The following is an 18,552-nucleotide window of genomic DNA, read 5'->3' on the forward strand; positions in this document are numbered from 1 at the left end:
CATAGACAAATGCCAAAGATAAAATACCACACAATGGTGACATCCAACTGTTGTATTGATGACAATGTTTGATGAAAAATCACGAACTAGTTTCCAACCGTCGGGTCCCAAAGTAACAATAAAATCATTTTGTCCCAAGTGAACCAATAAGAGAAAAGAAGGTGGGAATAAAATTCTTGGAACTGAAGGATGTTCAGACTAGAGAAAACTTAGAGGATGCCACTGGCTATCTTCTAAGTATTTGAAGGACCATCAGTCAACACACATTTATGTACCAGACATTGTGGTAAGTGCTGGATGGAAGAGGGATTCAGCTTGTCCTGCTTGCACCAGAAGACAAAATCTGGAGCAACGGATGGAAGATCTAGAGAGGTCAATTTTGTCTTGATGTTAGGATAAGCTTACTAACAATTAGAGCTAAACAAATGTGGAATGGGCTTCCTCCAAAAGTAGAGGATTCTCCTGTGAGTATGTTGTGGTGAACATTCCTTCTCAGGTACGGATCATACTAAATGCCCCCTGGAGTCCCTGCTATGATTCTGTGATTCTTGGTGAAGCAGGTAAGTTAAAATATAGCACACATATGCAATATGAGCTGAGACTGCAAAGTGACCAGGTTGGGTTTGTGTAAGAGATAAATGTGTGCCATATTCTTTATATTTTTATTGAATCCTGTCCTTGTTGGATCAACTGAAGTTGGCCCCAGAACTTTAACTATGGTAGGGTGACTGAAGCTTTACCCCAGGGCACCAAAATTTAGAGGGTACCAAGAGCATTTGTACTCCTTCATCAGGTAAGAAATAATAAACTTAGTACCTAGTTAGTAAGGAACAAGCCCTGGCAGCTGCCCTAAATGAGCTTTTCCGTAGCCCAGCCTGTTTCGTGTGACTCAGCCTCTCCAGCAACAGCTTCAGGGTCTCCCAAGGTCTCAGACTCAGCCAGTCAAACAGAAAGAATTTATTAATCCTCAATCTCATATATATATATATATATATATCTATGGCAGATAGATGGATAGAACACTGGGCCTGTAGTAAGGTTACAAGGTGGGATTTGTCTCTGCCTCCAGATCGGCTTCACTGAAACAGTTTCAGATAGACGGAGTTTAGATCTACTATCTATCAGATAGTGAGACCTCCACCTCTGGAGAATACTTCTTACAGATGCTCTTTCAGAAACCTATTCTTCTGAACTTACGCGCGCGCACACACACACACACACACACACACACACACAGAATTGTGATTTCAGTAGTATGGATGGAGAGTTACTGGGTTGTAAAAGAAATCTTTCACCAGTGAAAAATCAACAATTTCTCTGTAGTTCAAATCTGACCTCATCCTCTTACTAGCTATTCGATTACAAAATGTGCACTTGCCAAAAAGACTATTTTATGGAGAACTCACGCAGGGCAATGGTGGTCAGAAGAAGCAATACAAGGATACTCTCAACGTCCCTCTAAAGAACTTTGGAATCAATTGTGTGACACGGGAGACACTGGCACAGGACCAGTCAACATGGTGTGCCCGCATCAGAGAAGGTGCTGTGCTCTATGAGCAAAGCAGAATTGAAGCAGATCAAAAGAAATGCAAGATGCGCAAATTTAGAAAATCTACTCCAAATGTTCACATGGACTATTTGTGCCCAACCTGTGGTAGAACATTCTGTGCTTGTATTGGTCTGATCAGCCACAGTTGGGCACGCTGTAACGACTCCTAGCATAGCGATGTCATTTCGATCCTCTCTGAGAACAAAGGGCAACAATTAGCCTCGATTCCCTCATCTGTAAAATGAGTTGGAGAAGAAAATGGCAAATGACTCCAGTATCTTTGCCAAGAAAACCCTCAAAGGGGTCATAAAGATTTGGATTTGACTAAATAACAGTAATATACTTGGCACTGTGATAAATGTTGGTGATACAAAGAAAGTCAAAAAAACCAACCTCAAGGAGCAATAATATAGGGGAGATACACACATAACTAAATATATACAAAATGTATGCAGAATAGATGGAAGGCAATCTCATAAGGGAAGGCAGTAGCAGTGGGGGATGGGAGGTGCCTGGATAGGCCCTGTGCAGAAAATGAGAGTTGAGCTAAGTCCTGAAGGAAGCCAGGAAAAGTCAAAAGCAGAGGTGAAGAGGAAGAAACGAGGGAGATAAGGAGAGAGATCTTCCAGGTGTAAGGTGTAGCTGATGAAAAGACTTGGATATAGGGGATGGACTGGTATATGTGAACAATGCAGGGGAAAAATGATAAGGGCTTCTACTATAGTGGTGGCCTTGTGAGTAGAGAGAAAGGGACATATTTCAAAAATTTTGTGAAGGTAGAAAGAACTGTATTAGGTAATGGATTGGATATGTGGGTTAAATGAGAGAGGAGTTGAAGATGACAGTGAAGTTATAGGCCTGGATGGTGTTTATGGGGCCATGGATAGTTTGGAAGAGGTGAGCGTTTTGGTGTTCTGGTTTGGATATGGTGAGTTTGAGAAGGATATCTGTGTGAATTACAATTCGAGTTATCCAAAATTCCCTTTGTGATATGGGACCGTAGCTCAGGAGAGAGACCAGGGCTGGATCGGAGGTCTTATTCCCCATGAACCTTGTGACCTGAGATCTGACTTTTCTCCTTCCTTCCCAAATAACGGAATCTATCTTTGCCCCAGGCTCGAAAATTACTAGCCATGACTCTGCTTGTCCTATATGATACTTTAGGAATAGTTGCTGCAAAGTAGGATGGCAAGATGTATTTTTTTACTAAATTCCAAATTCCTTTATATTTTTCATTTTTTTAAATAAGGTTTTTATGAGGAATGACCTGGGACCAAATGATAACTTAGAACTGAGTTCCCCAAATCCTTCTTAAGAGCCCTTTGTTAGACATACAAAAAATGTTTCTGATATGATTCTTATGCACAAGGAGTTAGAAATATAGTGGAGGAGGCAGCAATAACAGGATCATAGTTTTAGAGCCAAGAAGAACCAAAGACTATCAAGTCCAACATGCCCCCCCGCCAGCAATTGGCAGATAAAACAAACTGTTGCCTAGAGAGGTTGTGTGACTTGCCCAGGGTCACACAGCTAGTAAGACAGAATTCAAACCCATGTTTTCCCAATTCCAAGTCCAATGCTCTATTTAGCAAACCACATTGGCTTTCAATAACAACAGCTAACATTTCTATAGCACTTTAAGTTTTTTGAAGCATTTTACATATATTATCGCATTTGACCTTCTCAACAACCTAAGTAGTTGCATTATTATCCTCATTTTGTGGGTGAGGAAATTGAGTCTGAGAGAGATTAAGTGATTTGTTTAGGGTCATATGGCTAATAAATGCCTGAGACAGGATTTGAACTTAGGTTTCCCAGTCACCAAGTCCAACTACTATACCACCTAGCTGACTCTTATACACATATAAAGCAGTTAGAATATGATGCAAACCAGCATGTGATCTGAATTACATTAAAAAAAGTGGATAACAAATATGTAACAAAGACATAAGAACTGTGGATGGTTAGGAAAGGAGAAATCAATGTTGCCCAGAGTTATCAGGCTAGGAAGGAAGGCTTCCAGGAAAAAAAAAATGACACTTGAAATAGACCTTATAGGATAGAAAGACTTGGATGGAAAGAGAGGAGGGGAAAGTAATTTCAGGTGAGGAACAAAGCATGAACCAATATATTGAAGTTAAGAATAAATAATGTGTTCATAGAACTGTGAGGGCAGCTAAGTGTAACAGTGGATAGGTCACTGTGGTTAGAGTGCTGGTCTGAAGTCAAGAAGACCTGAGTTTAAGTCCAGCCTTAGATATTTACTAGTTGTGTGACCCTGGGCAAATCACTTTATTTCTGCCTACCTCAGTTTCCCCAGCTGAGGCAATGGGGAAAATAAAATGGGGATAATAATAACACTTACCTCACAATGTTGTTGTGAGGATCAAATGAAATAATATTTGTAAAGCACTTAACACAGTGGCTATTGTACAGTGGGCACTTAATAAATGCTTATTCCCTTTCCTTAGAGCCCAGCAAGTCCAACTCCCTTGATTTAGAGATAAGGAGAATAAAGTCCCTTCCACCTCTGAGAGACTATGTTTCCATGTCCCCTGTCATCTTCAGTGTTGTGTGGGGCCTGTGACTGGATAATAACAGTGAGAGAGCATTCAGTGGCATAAGAGGCCAGAAGGCAATGCCTTCATGTCATGTCCAAGTCACCTTGGTGTTGACTGAAAGAATCAGGCAAAGTGGAGAACTCCTTAAGGATAAAGATGCTTCTGTTTAAGAAATGGTTTGATGGTGGTACAATTTTTGTTCCCAGACCTATGGGTAGTGGAATTCTCAGTGTGGAAATTCCCTTCACTAATGAAAATCAGCAACTCCTTTATTAATCTAAGTCTTAGAAATTTGACTTTTCCATGGTCACAAGGTGCTATATGTCAGAGGCAGGATTTGAACACAGATCCTCCCAGATCAAAGGTCAGTCCCATCTTCTAGCCAATGTGCCACTGTTGTTGGTGTTCAGTCATTCAGTTATGTCCAACTCTTTCTGACCCTACTGAGCTCTGTCCATGAGGTTTTCTTGGCAATGATACTGTAATGATTTGCCATTTCCTTCTCCACTGGCAAACAGAGGTTAAGTGACTTGCCAAGATCACACAGCTAGGAAGTTTCTGAGGCTGGATTTGCGCTCAGGGCTTTCTGACTCCAAGCCTTGCTGCACCACCTAACTGCCCCAGTGTGCCGTACTACCTCTACAATAGTTCACATTTATATAGTGCTTTAAGGTTACAAGGTGGGATTTGTCTCTGCCTCCAGATCGGCTTCACTGAAACAGTTTCAGATAGATGGAGTTTAGATCTCCTATCTATCAGATAGTGAGACCTCCACCTCTGGAGATACTTCTTACAGACGCTCTTTCAGGAACCTATTCTTCTGAACTCACACACACACACACACACACACACACACACACACACAGAATTGTGATTTCAATAGTATGGATGGAGAGTTACTGGGTTGGAAAAAAATCTTTCACCAGTGAAAAATCAACAATTTCTCTGTAACTTACAGTCTTAGAGAGTTATCTGGGCACTGAAAGATGCCCAGAATCTTGGGCTTGGGCTATATGACTTGGCCAAGGTCACATATGTCAGAGGCAAGATTGACCTTCAGTCTTTCTCCAAACCCCTCCCTCTATCTACAGCATCAGCTGCCACGTACTGAACTGTTACCCCGGGCTCATGTTAAGAAGCAATGATTTCAGTTTTGACAGTCAGGTAGTACAGTAGTTTACTTTAATCACCCACATGAGAAATTAAGTTTCAGTATGTCAGTAAATCAAAATTTAGTAGAGTTCTGTTCACTGGAGAAGAAACTGTGTCAAAACCCAGAAATGATTCCAACAGTAATTAATATCTTCCATAGAGTTAACTCAGTTTGGTTAGAATAAGCTGTTAATAAGCAGGAAACTATTATTTACTGTCTAAGGAAAGCACAGAGGATTTAGGGGGTACCTGTTTTAGCAAAAGCTACCGTCTATTTATATAGTGTTATTTAGTTCATCAAATGTACTTAACTTTAAGAGAAATGGAAAAGGAAACTAGATGGTCCAGATAGAGCACTGGCCCTGGAGCCAGGAGGATCTGAGTTCAAATTTGACCTCAGACTCCTGACACTTACAAGCTGTGTGACCCTGGGCAAGTCACTTAACCCCAATTGCCTCAAAAAAAAAAGAAGAGTGGAAACACAATGGAAAGGGCATTGGCATAGGAGTCAGGCAGTTCAAATCCCAGCTCTCTTACTTACTAACCTTGTGCCCTTGGGCAAATCACTTAATCCTTCAAGTCTCAGTTTCCTAATATGAAAAATATAGATAATAACAACTGCAGTACCCAGTTCAGAGCAAGGTGTGTTGTGGGGCCCAGATGAGGCCATGGATGTAAAATATGTTACAAACTTTAAAGCGCACTATAAATGTCAGATATTAATATTTAGTGTGACCTCTTTGAGGTGGCACTGTATTATAATCCTAGAAACCTCTTCAGTTTGGAAATTTTCTTCAGTCCTGGAACTCACACCATGGAAGTCTCCTCCACAAGTACCCTCTGGTCCCTCCCTCTGATTGGATGGCTCCTCTCAGAACCTCAGTTTACAGAGAGTGCCCAGGCCAACAGGTTATCTCTTCATTTCTCAACAGGCTACAATCCAGACTTTTCCATCATGCTCCTACACTGGGTACCTTTTATATCTTGTCTTCTCCCATTAAAATGTAAGCTCCTTGAGGGGCAGAGACTTTTTTCTTTTTGCTTGGCTTTCTATTCCCAGTGCTCAGCACATAGTAAGTGCTTAGTAAATGCTTCTTGACTGACTGATAGACCCCCTTTTTAAATGAATTCAAAGTCTGAGACTCAAGTCCAATCATGTCAACAATTGCCCACTATGTGCCAAGCAGGTGCAAAGCCTGGAAATACAAATACAAGCAAAAAGACAGTCCCCACCCTCAAGGAGCTTATAATCTAATTGGGAAGACAATAAATAAAATGAAACTGAAGCTGAAAAGTAAAGAGGAGAAGGGGGAAGACATGAAGGTACCCTGAGTGGGGGCATAGTAGAGAAAGTTTGATTAGTTAGGAATACAGAAAAGGAATGAAGACATGACCAGTCTGGGCATCCTCTTCAAAACAGAGGCTCAGGGGGAGAACCAGCTAATCAGATAGTGAGACCTCAGAGTTGGAGAATACTTTCAATGTGAGGGTGGAATGAACTCCCAGGGTGAACAGATTTCTACAGCAAAGTAGGCACAGTCCCATGGAGATAATTCAGTAGTCCAACCTACAGAGGTTATAAGTGACTTACCCAAGTGACTATAAGTTACTAACCCAAGGTTATGTAAGTGGTAAGTGATGACACCTTCTACATCTAGTCTAAAGCTCTTTCTACTCTCCCGCATGCCTTGTGAAGTAACAGTGTCTTCAATGTCCTCTTTTTCTTGCCTATACAATGTTTCTATGTTGCTCTATGGCTTTTTAGAACCCCCATGTTTAAATTGTAACATGGCAATGACTTCCTACTCTTAAGACTGCACCTGATTATCAGTCAATTGAATTCAACAAACTTTTATTAAACACCTACTATGCGCAAGACACAGAGCTAACTTCTGGATGCTTGACTTTATAACATTCGCCTTACTGATTATTTGACAAGAGAGCCAGCATGCCCACATGACAGCTGGTGGTCTCCTCTTACACCCAGAGCCTTTTCACTACTTACTAAGTTATTCTTTCCCCATTTGCAAGTCATAATTGACACCTGAGCAATGAAGGGAAGAATATTTTAATTGTTTTTCATCAGGAAGTAGAATTCAAAAGCCAATTCTTTTCATCACAATCTTAACGATTTTAAAAGATGTTTCCAACTGTGTTTTTGATCAAGCTTTGGAAGACCTGTGCTTTCTGCTGTCATGCCCTGTGCAGCAGTGATGTGTCAGAATAATGGACTGATAGGAAGACATTTCAGTTGTATGTTTTATCGAAGGAATGATGTCTCCGACAGGTCTCTGATGAGCACAGATTTCCTAGGGAGGTATGTGGCGCTAGGGAATAAAAAGGGTTTAATATGACTGTCAGAACGGATGGGAAGTGCATAGGTACATGCTAATTCTATTTTTAGACTCTGCCAAATCAACCCTTTGCTTAGAATGCTCACTCAACCTTGCCTGGGAAAGGAAAAAAGAGGATTTCTGGCTAGATTCCATATTATTCATAAAAGGACTGTAGCAGATTCTAAAGCACCTGAAAAGCCCCCAAGATTAAATATGAAATCCTTCTGCCTTTTCGGTATTCTTACACCTTATGCTCTCCCCCTCCCCCACCTAACCCTACCCTTCACATACTCTGAAATCTAGTGGCACTGGCCCCCAGCTGTTCCTCAAGCATGACACTTCATCTTTCATTTCAGGGCATCATCACCGGCTGACCCGCATGCCAGGAATGCTCTCTTCATCTCTGCCTCCTGGCTTCTTTCAAGTCTCAGCTTATGTCTCTGCTACACCAAACCTCTTCCATTCAGCTAGAATCTTAATGCCTTCCCTCTGGTATTATATCTAATTTATACCTTCTGTATCTTATTTGTACATAGTTGTTTATGTTTTCTCTCCCCCATTAGACTGTGAGCTCCATGAGAAGAGAGACTCTTTTGACTTTTTTTGTAACCCCAGTGCTTAGCACAGTGCCTGACGTGTAGTAGGCACTTAACAATGCTTGTTAACTTGACAAAGCTCCCTTATATCCAAATAATAAATGTCTAGGTGCCTTGTATCTGACATTTCATATCAGACGCACTATTGATTAATACATTTTCAACTCAAACTATCAATTCAATCTATTTTTTCTTCCTTTTTCTAAAATTTCATATAAGTGGTATATTGCAAATGGTGAAGGGAATATATAGAAGACCCACTTCAAGTTCTCGTACTCTAAAGATTTAATGCAATGTTTTGTAAGTGGATAATTGCTTTTTCACCCTCATCTACTTGTTAATGGTGTCTGAATTCTACCCACCTCTTGTTCACTTAAGTTAAAAAACAAAATAAAACATAGCCATGGGTCTTATAAAATACCCTTATTCTGAGATTTTAATTAAATTTAATTAAATTCAACTAATATTTGTATAGCACCTATTATGTGCAAAGCACTGTATTAGATGCTGTGCACGCAAAGACGAATGGGAATTGGAGTTGTTAAAGTGGGGGGAGGGGTTCCTATACAGCATCTAGATGGTCCCATAGTACATATGGTGCCAGGCCTGGAGTTAGGAGGACTCGTCTTCCTGAGTTCAAATCTGAACTCAGATACTAGCTGTGTGACACTGGGCAAGTCACTTATACCTATTTGCCTTAGTTTCCTCACCTGTAAAATGAGCTGGAAAAGGAAATGCAAACCACTCCAGTATCTTTGCCAAGAAAACCCAGAATGGGGTCACAAACAGTCAGATATGACTCAACAACAACAAATACAGGAGAGATGTCAAACACACGGCCCATGGGTCCCATGTGGCCCAAATGTAACCTGAACCAGATTAAAATGTCATTGGAAAACATTCAACAAAATAAATAAAATACAATAGAACACAGATAATATTACATTTTACAACTTAATAAACTTTCTGCTTGGATCCCTATGTATAGATTAGTGGACCTCATTTCTATTTGTATTTGATCCCATTGCTGTACAGGCCTGGGGAACAGCTGATAAAATTATTCAATCAACAAGCATTTATTAAGCACTTTCTGTGTACCTGTCATGGAGATGAGAGATGGAATGCTAACCTCAGGAAACAGCAAGGACCAGCTTAACTGGAAAATAGAAAAAAAAAACAAAACTGAAATGTCTGGAAAGGTAGGCTGAATTCAGATTATAGATAGCTTTAATTGACAATTTCAAGAGTTTGTTTTTAATAATGTTATCCTGTTATCCAAGAACTGAATATTTTTGAGTAGCATCATTTGGTTAAACTTGTGCTTTAAGAAGGTTATTTTGGTAGCCATCTGGTGGGTAGATTGGAGAGGGGAGGAATCAGAAGCAGGAAGGCCATTCTGGTGGCTCATATAGCAGTCCAGATGAGAGATGAAAAGAACTCGAATGAGGATAGTGGCTTGTGGGTAGAGAGAAAGGGATAGACAGGAGAGATGTTGAGATGTAGAAGTGACGGGACTTGTCAGTTGGTTGTATGTTTGGTTTAAGTGAGAGGGAATGTTTAAGAGAGACTGAAATTGTAATCATGGGTGACAGTAAGGTTGGTGGGATCTTTATTTGAAGCAGAGGAGTTTTACCTTTTATTTCTCATAGAAATGACTGCCTTTAAGATCTTGCATTGGATGTATTGCTTTCAGCCCCTCAGAGAAAATTCTATATTCCTAAACAACAAGATCCTACTGGGAAATAGCCAGAAAATTTCAAGGAGGGAAGGATTTATCAAGTGCTATGTGTTAGGGGATAGACTGCCAAGCCCAAAGTCAGGAAGGCTCCTCTTTACTAGTTCAAATCCAATCTCAGACACTTACTAGCTGTGTGACCCTGGGCAAGTCGCTTATCCCTGTTTGCCTCAGTTCTTCATCTGTGAAATGATCTGGAGAAGGAAATGGCAAACCACTCCAGTATCTTTGCCAAGAGAACTACAAATAGGGTCATGAAGAGTCGATCTCAACTGAAAAACAAAAATGTGTCAGGCGCTGTGCTAAGTTCTAAGGATACAAATACACGCAAAAAAGAAAGGCAGGCCCTAGCCTGAAGGAGCTTACACTCCAATGAATGAAGACAATACACAGAAGGAGGTGAAAAGTGGGGGAAGGGAATAAAGGTACCTAGAACAGTGGCATGATTTTAAAGTCTACAAGGTCAAGAACAGGATTGGGAAGGGAATGAAGGCAGGCTGGTCTGAGCCCTTTCAAAAAATGGAGACTCCAGGAGAAATTCATTAATGGCAGAAGGAGTATTGGAGGGGAGGGGTGCCAAGTGTTGCAGAGAGATATTCCAGGGTGAACAGGCCAAAGGAGTGGTAAATTGTTCCACCATGAGGAGGGAGGCCCCTGGCACTGAGGGAAGTTCTAGGATGAGACAGCACTACAGGCATGGTGTTGATATCCAGAAAGTCAAAAACAGAATCATAGGATGTAAAAAGTAGAAGTAACCTTAGGGATCATAGAGCCTAATCCCTTTAATCTACCCATTAAGAAGCTAAAAGTTGACAACTTGTTCAAGGTTTACGAGTTAATTAGGTCAAGGCAACATAGCTATGTGGAATTCCACGAAGGCAGAAGACATGTCCTTTCTACATTTTGTATAATAGCTTGCATTCACGTCACTTTAAGGTTATCATGACACTTTCTTCACAATGACCCTATAGGTAGGTTGTGCTTGTTTTATCGTTACTATTTTGTTGTTGTTGTAGTTGTTCAGTTGTTTCAGTCTTGTCTGACTCTTCGTGACCCCATATGGGGTTTTCTTCACAAACATTCTAGAGTGGTTCACCATTTTCTTCTCCAGTTCATTTTATAGATGAGGTAACTGAGGCAAACAAAGTTAAGTGACTTACCCAGGGTCACACAGCTAGCAAGTGTCTGAGGCTGGATTGGAACTCAAGTCTTCCTGAATCTAGGCCGCAGCACTCTATCCACTGTACCACCTAACTGCCCAATACTATTTTGCAGATCAGGAAAATGAGATTTAAGGGATAGTCCAGGATAGTAAAGGTTGGATCCAGATCTTCTGACTCCAAGAACAGAAGTAATTTCTCTATAACTCAGCTATTTCCCCTAGTGCTGAATGCAGCACTGTACACGTAGGAGGCATTTAAAGTTTGTTGAATGCAACTGAATTAGTGACAGAATTAACATAGTAATATAGATTTCCTAATTTCTGACCCTTTGTTCTTTTCCCTATACCTTAAAGCCTATTCTCAGAATTGTATATTGCTTTCCCTTTCCTATGAAACTTATGTCCCATGAAAGTTATGTCCACAAATTATGTTCTGTTCCTAATGAAAGATCTCTATTTCCAAAGACCCACTGTTTGGGGGTAGAAGGCCCTTGTTTTCCCCAGAGGCAGCAAGGCAGTACCACAGATGGAGTGATAAGTGTGGAGGCAGGAAGACTTGAGTTCAAATCCAGCCTTCAACACTTCCTGTGTGATGCTGGATAAGTCACTTAGCCCCTGTCTGCCTCAGTTTCCTCATCTACAAAATGGAGATAATAAAAACACTTACCTCTCAGCATTATCATGAGGATCAAATGAGATGATATTTGTAAAACATTCAGCACAGTATCTGGAACATAGTAGGCACTCAATAAATGTTTGTTTCCTTCATTCCTAAGAGTCAACCTACACTCCAATCCTAGTCAATGGAGGAGTAAAACAGGAAACACTGAAAAGAGTGGTATCATTGATGAAGAATATTATGGTTATAATAATAAGGATAAAAGAAATTATGCAAAATTACCTAAACTAATGGGAAAGAGGGACATAAAGGGATCAGCAGGACAAAGGAAGACAATCATTAGACAAGATTTATTGAACACCTACTATGGTGCTGGGTACTGTATTAGGTGCTGAGGATACAAAATCCCTGCCCTCAAGGAGGTTACACTCTATTGGGTGAGATAATGGGTATATGTATGTATAAATAATATTCACAATCAATGTGAAGTCCTTTTTGGTGGTGGTAGTGGAAATACCAGCAGCTGTTGGAATTAGAAGTAGGACCAAAAGAGCAACTGAGGAGAGGTTAAGGATCAAGATATAAGAATGAAGATGGATAGAAGGATAAAGCATCTATTAAGTACTTACCATGTGCCTCCCACTGTGGCAAATGCTGGGGATATAAATACCAGGAAACAAGACAAGGATGTGGCTAAAGTGAAGAGACCCATGGGGACAAAGAATGAAAGATCAGACTATGAAAATGTCTGTATCTTTAGCTTAGTCAAAAGAACTTCACAATGGAATTTCATTAATAAAGTCCGTGGAGGTGTGATAGTGTAGATTTAATTTTTTTCCTTTGTTGATTACAAAATACACAGCGATCCTTGTAGAATTTTATAGTAATAACGAATAACATGTTATATGTTATTTCTTATGTGTTGTATATACTATTTATTATTTCTATAACACTTAAAAATTTGCAAGGGTATCTGAATATAGATTGAAGCATACTTGAAGCATACTTTTTAAATTTTATTTTTCTTGAGCTTTTTGTCTATGTTTTTTTTCACAACATAACTAATATGGAAATATGTTTTGCATGGCAACACATGTCTAATATATATCTAATTGTTTGCCTTCTCAATAAAGGGGGTGAGGAGGGAGGAAGGGAGAGAACTTGGAACTCAAAATTTTAAAAAATGAATGTTAAAAATTGTTTTTACATGTAATTGGAGAAAAATAAAATACTTTAAAAAGTTTGCAAAGCATTTCTATATACATTATTTTATTTGAACCTTATAACTACACTGAATAGTTCCACAAGAATGATTGCCCTCATCTTACAGATGAGGAAAATCAAAACTCAGAAGGATTCTGACCTACTCATGAGCACACAGAGGAATGTGGCCTTTGTAACTCCAACTCTAGCAATATACCTACTATGCAGGTTATATTTTTAGTGAAAGCAATGGTGAATATGATTATTATTCTGGTTAAGTTAGCTCACTTAGTTAGATCACAGTGCTTCTAAGACTGAAATCAAGGATACCAGTTAGTTTTCTTTGGGTCTATGGATCCCTGTAGAGCAATGGTGTCAAACTGAAATAGAATCGGATCCCTGCTGGCCTCCTATTGACTTGGAAAACCACAAATTAAACATTTCCCAATTACATTTTCATCTGGTTTGGCTTTACTTGGGAGTTTTGCAGGTTGCTTGAGGCCTATGGGGTGAATTTGACACCTCAGCTTTAGGACTGTTAGAGACTGATTTATGAGATTCACAACACTCCTGAGTGCAGCCAAATTAAAATGTAATTAGAAATATTTAACAAAATAAATAAAAACACAATAAAGCAGGTATTATTACATTTTAAAACCAAGTCAATATGCAGTCCTCAGGGATCTTTATGGATGGTTTAGTGAATCCCATTTCTAGTTGAGTTTGACACCACTGGTCTGGCATCCCAACAAATCACTTTGGAAATGCAAGGCTTTGATTACCTGAGCACGAATAGAAGAAAGTGAATGGATTAGTGTCAATATATTACCACTCCTAGAGGGAGAAAATGTATCCAATATATTAGAGGGTCAGTAGTTCCATCTTTGTTTATAAAGAAAGGAGATAGCAGTTACAATTATTTGTTATTAATAACCTTTCTGGGTACAAACTACGAGATTCTATATAGAGGCTCCAAATAGACTCGGTTTCTATATAGAAGATCCAAATAGATTCAGAATCATAGAATTTCAGAGTTGGAAGTCACCTTAGAAGGTAATTAGTCTAATCCATGGGGCAACTAGGTTGTGCAGTGGATAGAGTGCCAGGCCTAGAGTCAGGAAGACTCATCTTCTGAGTTCAAATCTGGCCTTAGACACTTAATAGCTGTGTGATTCTAGACAAGTCACTTAACCAATTGTCTCAATTTTCTCATTTGTAAAATGAGCTGGAGAAGAAAATGGCAAACCACTCCTGTATCTTTACCAAGAAAACCCCCAAAAGGGAGTCACAAAGAGTCGGACATGACTGAAAAATTACTAAACAACAACAAAGTCTTATCCATAGATGGACAAGAATCCTTTCTATAGTATATGTAACAAATGGTCATCTTGCCTTACTTGAATACTCCCAAAGGGTGTGTGGTATGTGTGTGTGTGTGTGCATGCGTGCGTGTGTGTGTGTGTGTGTGTGTGTGTGTGTTCTCCTTCTTTGTAACTTTTACCTCCTGTTTTTAGTTCTACCCCCTGGGGCTAAATGGAAGACTAATCTCACTTTGATGTGACAGTCCTTTAAATATTTGAAGTCAGCTAACATGTACTCCCTAGGCCTTCTCCAGGTAAAACAATCCCTCTTCCTTTAACGGATTCTTACATCATTTTGATGTCTTCTACCATCCTGGTACATATCTTTTGGATGCTCACCAGCTTATCAATGCCCTTTTTAATATGGCATGTCCGGCACTGAACACAGTATTCTAGTGTTCTACCGTCTGAGCACAAGTACTCTGATGAGGGCAGAGCACAAATGGATTATGACCTCCTTCATCCTGGACCCTATACATCTCAATGCAGCATTAACCTCACATTAACATTTTTGGCTGCCATATTATGCTGTCAGCTAGATGTCTTTGAAAACACAGTCTCTGATGAATGGTCCTAAATTCAACAGACCAGCCTCCAAGGGAGAGATGGAACTATGCTCAGATGGAGGGAATTGACATGGCCTGCAGTGTAGACAGGCAAAGAGGGAAGAACTTTGTCTTTTTATGACCCCAGTAGAATCTAAGTTCATTGCATGTAGAGAGTGTGTTTCATTCTTTGGACTTGTATCACCAAGACCTAGGTACTGTACCTAGCACAGGAGGTGCTTAATGAAGATATGCTGATTCAGATGGTTTGGAAGGTGTGTCATATATAACTTGTCATTGTCCTGGGCTTCCTCTAATAATGAATATAGTATAAAGTGCACACTGAGGTTATCTCACAGGTAAAGGTGAAATAAGTAATACACGTGAAAGCATTTTGATGTCTCCAGATATGACGTGTTATTCCAATCTAAGTACTATTATTATGGTGTATCTCTTTACCCAGGAGGGCTCGATTTTTCTGTCTAACTCTCAGAATTGTGTATTATGAAAAACTAATAAGATGAATACTGATATCAAAATATGAAACACATTATTCACACAAAGCCCTAATATTTCTATGCAAAGCAAATATTTGTTGTTAATGAGATGACTAAAGATACCAATATTGAAATTTTATTTTAGGAAGCACAGTGTAATTGGAAGAACTCTGGCCTCGCAGCCAAATAACATCATGCTCTACTCATCAATAGTTGTGTCACCTTGGGAAAATCACTGAAGAGCTCTGTGCCTCAGTTTCTTTATCTGCAAAGTGAGGATTAAAATATTTACACTGAACACCTAATATCTAACAATTGGAAGTAATCCTAGTGGAGGTTCAGGGCTGCCACTACTGATACCAGTCATAACAGCAAGCAAACGAGCCAGTCAAAAGAAAGTGGTCAGGCACCCCAAGGACATATGGAAGGCAGCTTGAGCATGGTAGGCTAAGCCACCACTGCCCACTGTAGCCACAAAAACAACCACCACCTCTACCTCCTCTTAGATCTGGTTGTAGTGACTTAGAACAACATTGCCCAGGAACTCTTCTTACACTGCCCCCACCCCAGACTTCTCCCCTTCAGCCAAAGAAGTAACCCTTGTGAAGACTCTGCCTATGGACTTTCCCACGTCCTCATTGGTCACAGCCACTCAAGATCTGGCAAAGAAACTTTTTGGCACCAAATTCCATTGTCCAACACAACCCAATAAATATTTATTATTTCTATTATGTGCCAGGTGCTGTGCTAAGCAATGGGGATACAATTAAATTTTTTAAAAAAGACAGTCCCTGACCTCGAGGACCTTACAATCTAGTGGGCTGGTGGTAGAGATAATACACAAAAGGAGGTAAGAAAGTTAGGGTGCTAGGGGAACTAATGGGTACCCGGAAAGGGGGTTTCTTGTTCCATGGAGTGAGCTGAAAAGTCCAGTTTCTGCCTTCTATAAAGGAAGGCATCGGGGGAAGTTTGGTCCTCTTTGCCCTGTCAGAGGGAAGAGGAAACTGAGGCCCTGTGTTAGGAGCATGGTGATGAGGTTAGAGGTGATGTGCTGAACCTCAAAGGGGCATTATTTTCCAGGCAGAGCTGCAGAAGCAGAGTGGAGTTCAATGGTTTTGTCAGTAACACTAGAGAAGACAGGTTTCTACATTAGTCCTATTTCCTCTCTACACTCCAATCAAACAATTGCATCCGGGTTTGTCTCCCAGATCATTCCATTTCGCACCCTCCTCTATGTGTTTTCTTTTACCATTAGTGAACTACTTGAGAACAGGGATTGTCTGGCCATTTGTATTTATATCCTTAATGATTTGCATACAAGAAGGGCTTAATAAATGATTTTTTATGCATTCACCAACTTATTTACCAATTAGTAGTAAGAACCAAATGAGATAATTCAGAGAGTACTTTGTAACCATAAAGCACTATATAGATGTTTCAATTATCCAGCAAGCATTTTTTGAAATGTGTATTATGCATGAGTCTCTGTGCTAGGTACTGGATCTTCAAATGCAGAAATGAAAAACAGCTCTGCCCTCTGGGACCTTACATCCTATCTACTATATATGCACCTATCAATAAGGAAGATAATTTGAGGAGAAAAAGCTACTACAGCTAAGGAGATCAGGAAAAGCTTCTGTAGGGAATTGAAGTAAATTAGGGATTCTAAGAAGTGAAGATAAGGAGGGAGTGTATTATATAGGCATGGGCAATGTTCTGTATAAACTATAAGAGCTAATATATAAGGTTTATAAATCACTTTACATGTGTAGTTGATTCCATCCTGCCCAGCACATAGTAGGTGCTTAATAAATGTTTATTGGATTGAATCAGAACATTTGGGAGCTCTGGGAGAATGAGTTTCTGGTCTCGTATGATTCATTGGTTTTCTCCTAATTGGTTGCTGAACTGGAAGAGATGATATTAGGTGTTAAGCCTAAATGAAGATGTGGTTTCTGGATGTTGGGTCTCTTAGATGCAGTCTTCTAGGTGACAAGATATGATAGTAATAAGGGATAGACAAGGATGGCCCATCTCTTCCCCAACATAATGATGGTACATGATCAGATTATTCACAAGAGCTGAGCATATGCCAGGAGCTCCTGGTTGCTTTGTCTCTTCTTTTGTGTTTCATCTCCTTTAGTAATTGATTTTGTAAGCATCAGTAGGCACTAGAATGCTGGAGGATACTCGCGACAAGAGCAGCATCTACCAGAGTGACTGCAAGGGCATCCGTAGTAGCAGGATAAAGCTTTGGGAAAGAAATGTGTCAACTTCGAAGAGAGAGAACGCTAGAAAGAGCAAGCTTGGCTTTTTGATTGGGCAATACTTACAAAATGATAAATTAACCTACTGAACTCTATTCTAATCAGCATGTAATGTGTGCTTTGATGCTCCATTTTTTTGAGTAGGAATAAATTACTTATGCTGTCTCCAATTCATGTTTGTACACAGAGTACTCCTCTTTCTGGAAAACCTCTTAGACTATTAAGTCCATGACTATTTCTTTTATTGGCACTCTTCCTTAGGATGCTGAGGTAGTGGCTATAAGCCAAGAGATATGAAAATGAACCCCCAAAAGTTGAACATAGGCAAACCTCAGTGGCTGGATAAAAGCCAAGGACTTTTACAAGTCTCCAGCTCTCCCACTTCAGTGAAGTTCTTGCCTCTAGCCTCAAAGCTAAACATATCTTAAGACATCTTCACAGCAACCCTGTGAGGTACTGTAGGTATTGTCCTCATCTTACAGATAAAGAAACTGAGGCCCAGGAAGGTTAAAATATTTTATGTGGTCACACACCTAATAAATGAGAGAGGCAGGCTTCAAACCCAGATTTTCTTGATTCCAAGTCAAATACTTTCTCTATATTCCCACACTTCCTCTCCCCAACTCTTGGAGGCATCAGCTTTGGAGATCTCACAATCCCTCTCCCCATATCTGACCTTGTGTTCTAAACTTCTTTTAGCTTTGTTATTATAAAATGTAGATTTCAAATGTTTGGCTTGTTGGTTTGCATTTAAATGAATTTGCCCTTATAGCTTATTTTTATTGGCTTATTCAAATGGCCATAAATGCATTCCAATGAAAATAGAATCACCCCAAATCTATAATATATAGTTTTTACATCTGTGAAAACCATATTTTATATATATATATATAATATACATATACATATACACACAGATATATACATATATACACACATATGCATATTTACTTTATTAATTTCCTCATA

Source organism: Trichosurus vulpecula, chromosome 7 (assembly GCF_011100635.1).
Source record: "Trichosurus vulpecula isolate mTriVul1 chromosome 7, mTriVul1.pri, whole genome shotgun sequence".
In the NCBI taxonomy this organism is placed as follows: Eukaryota; Metazoa; Chordata; class Mammalia; order Diprotodontia; family Phalangeridae; genus Trichosurus; species Trichosurus vulpecula.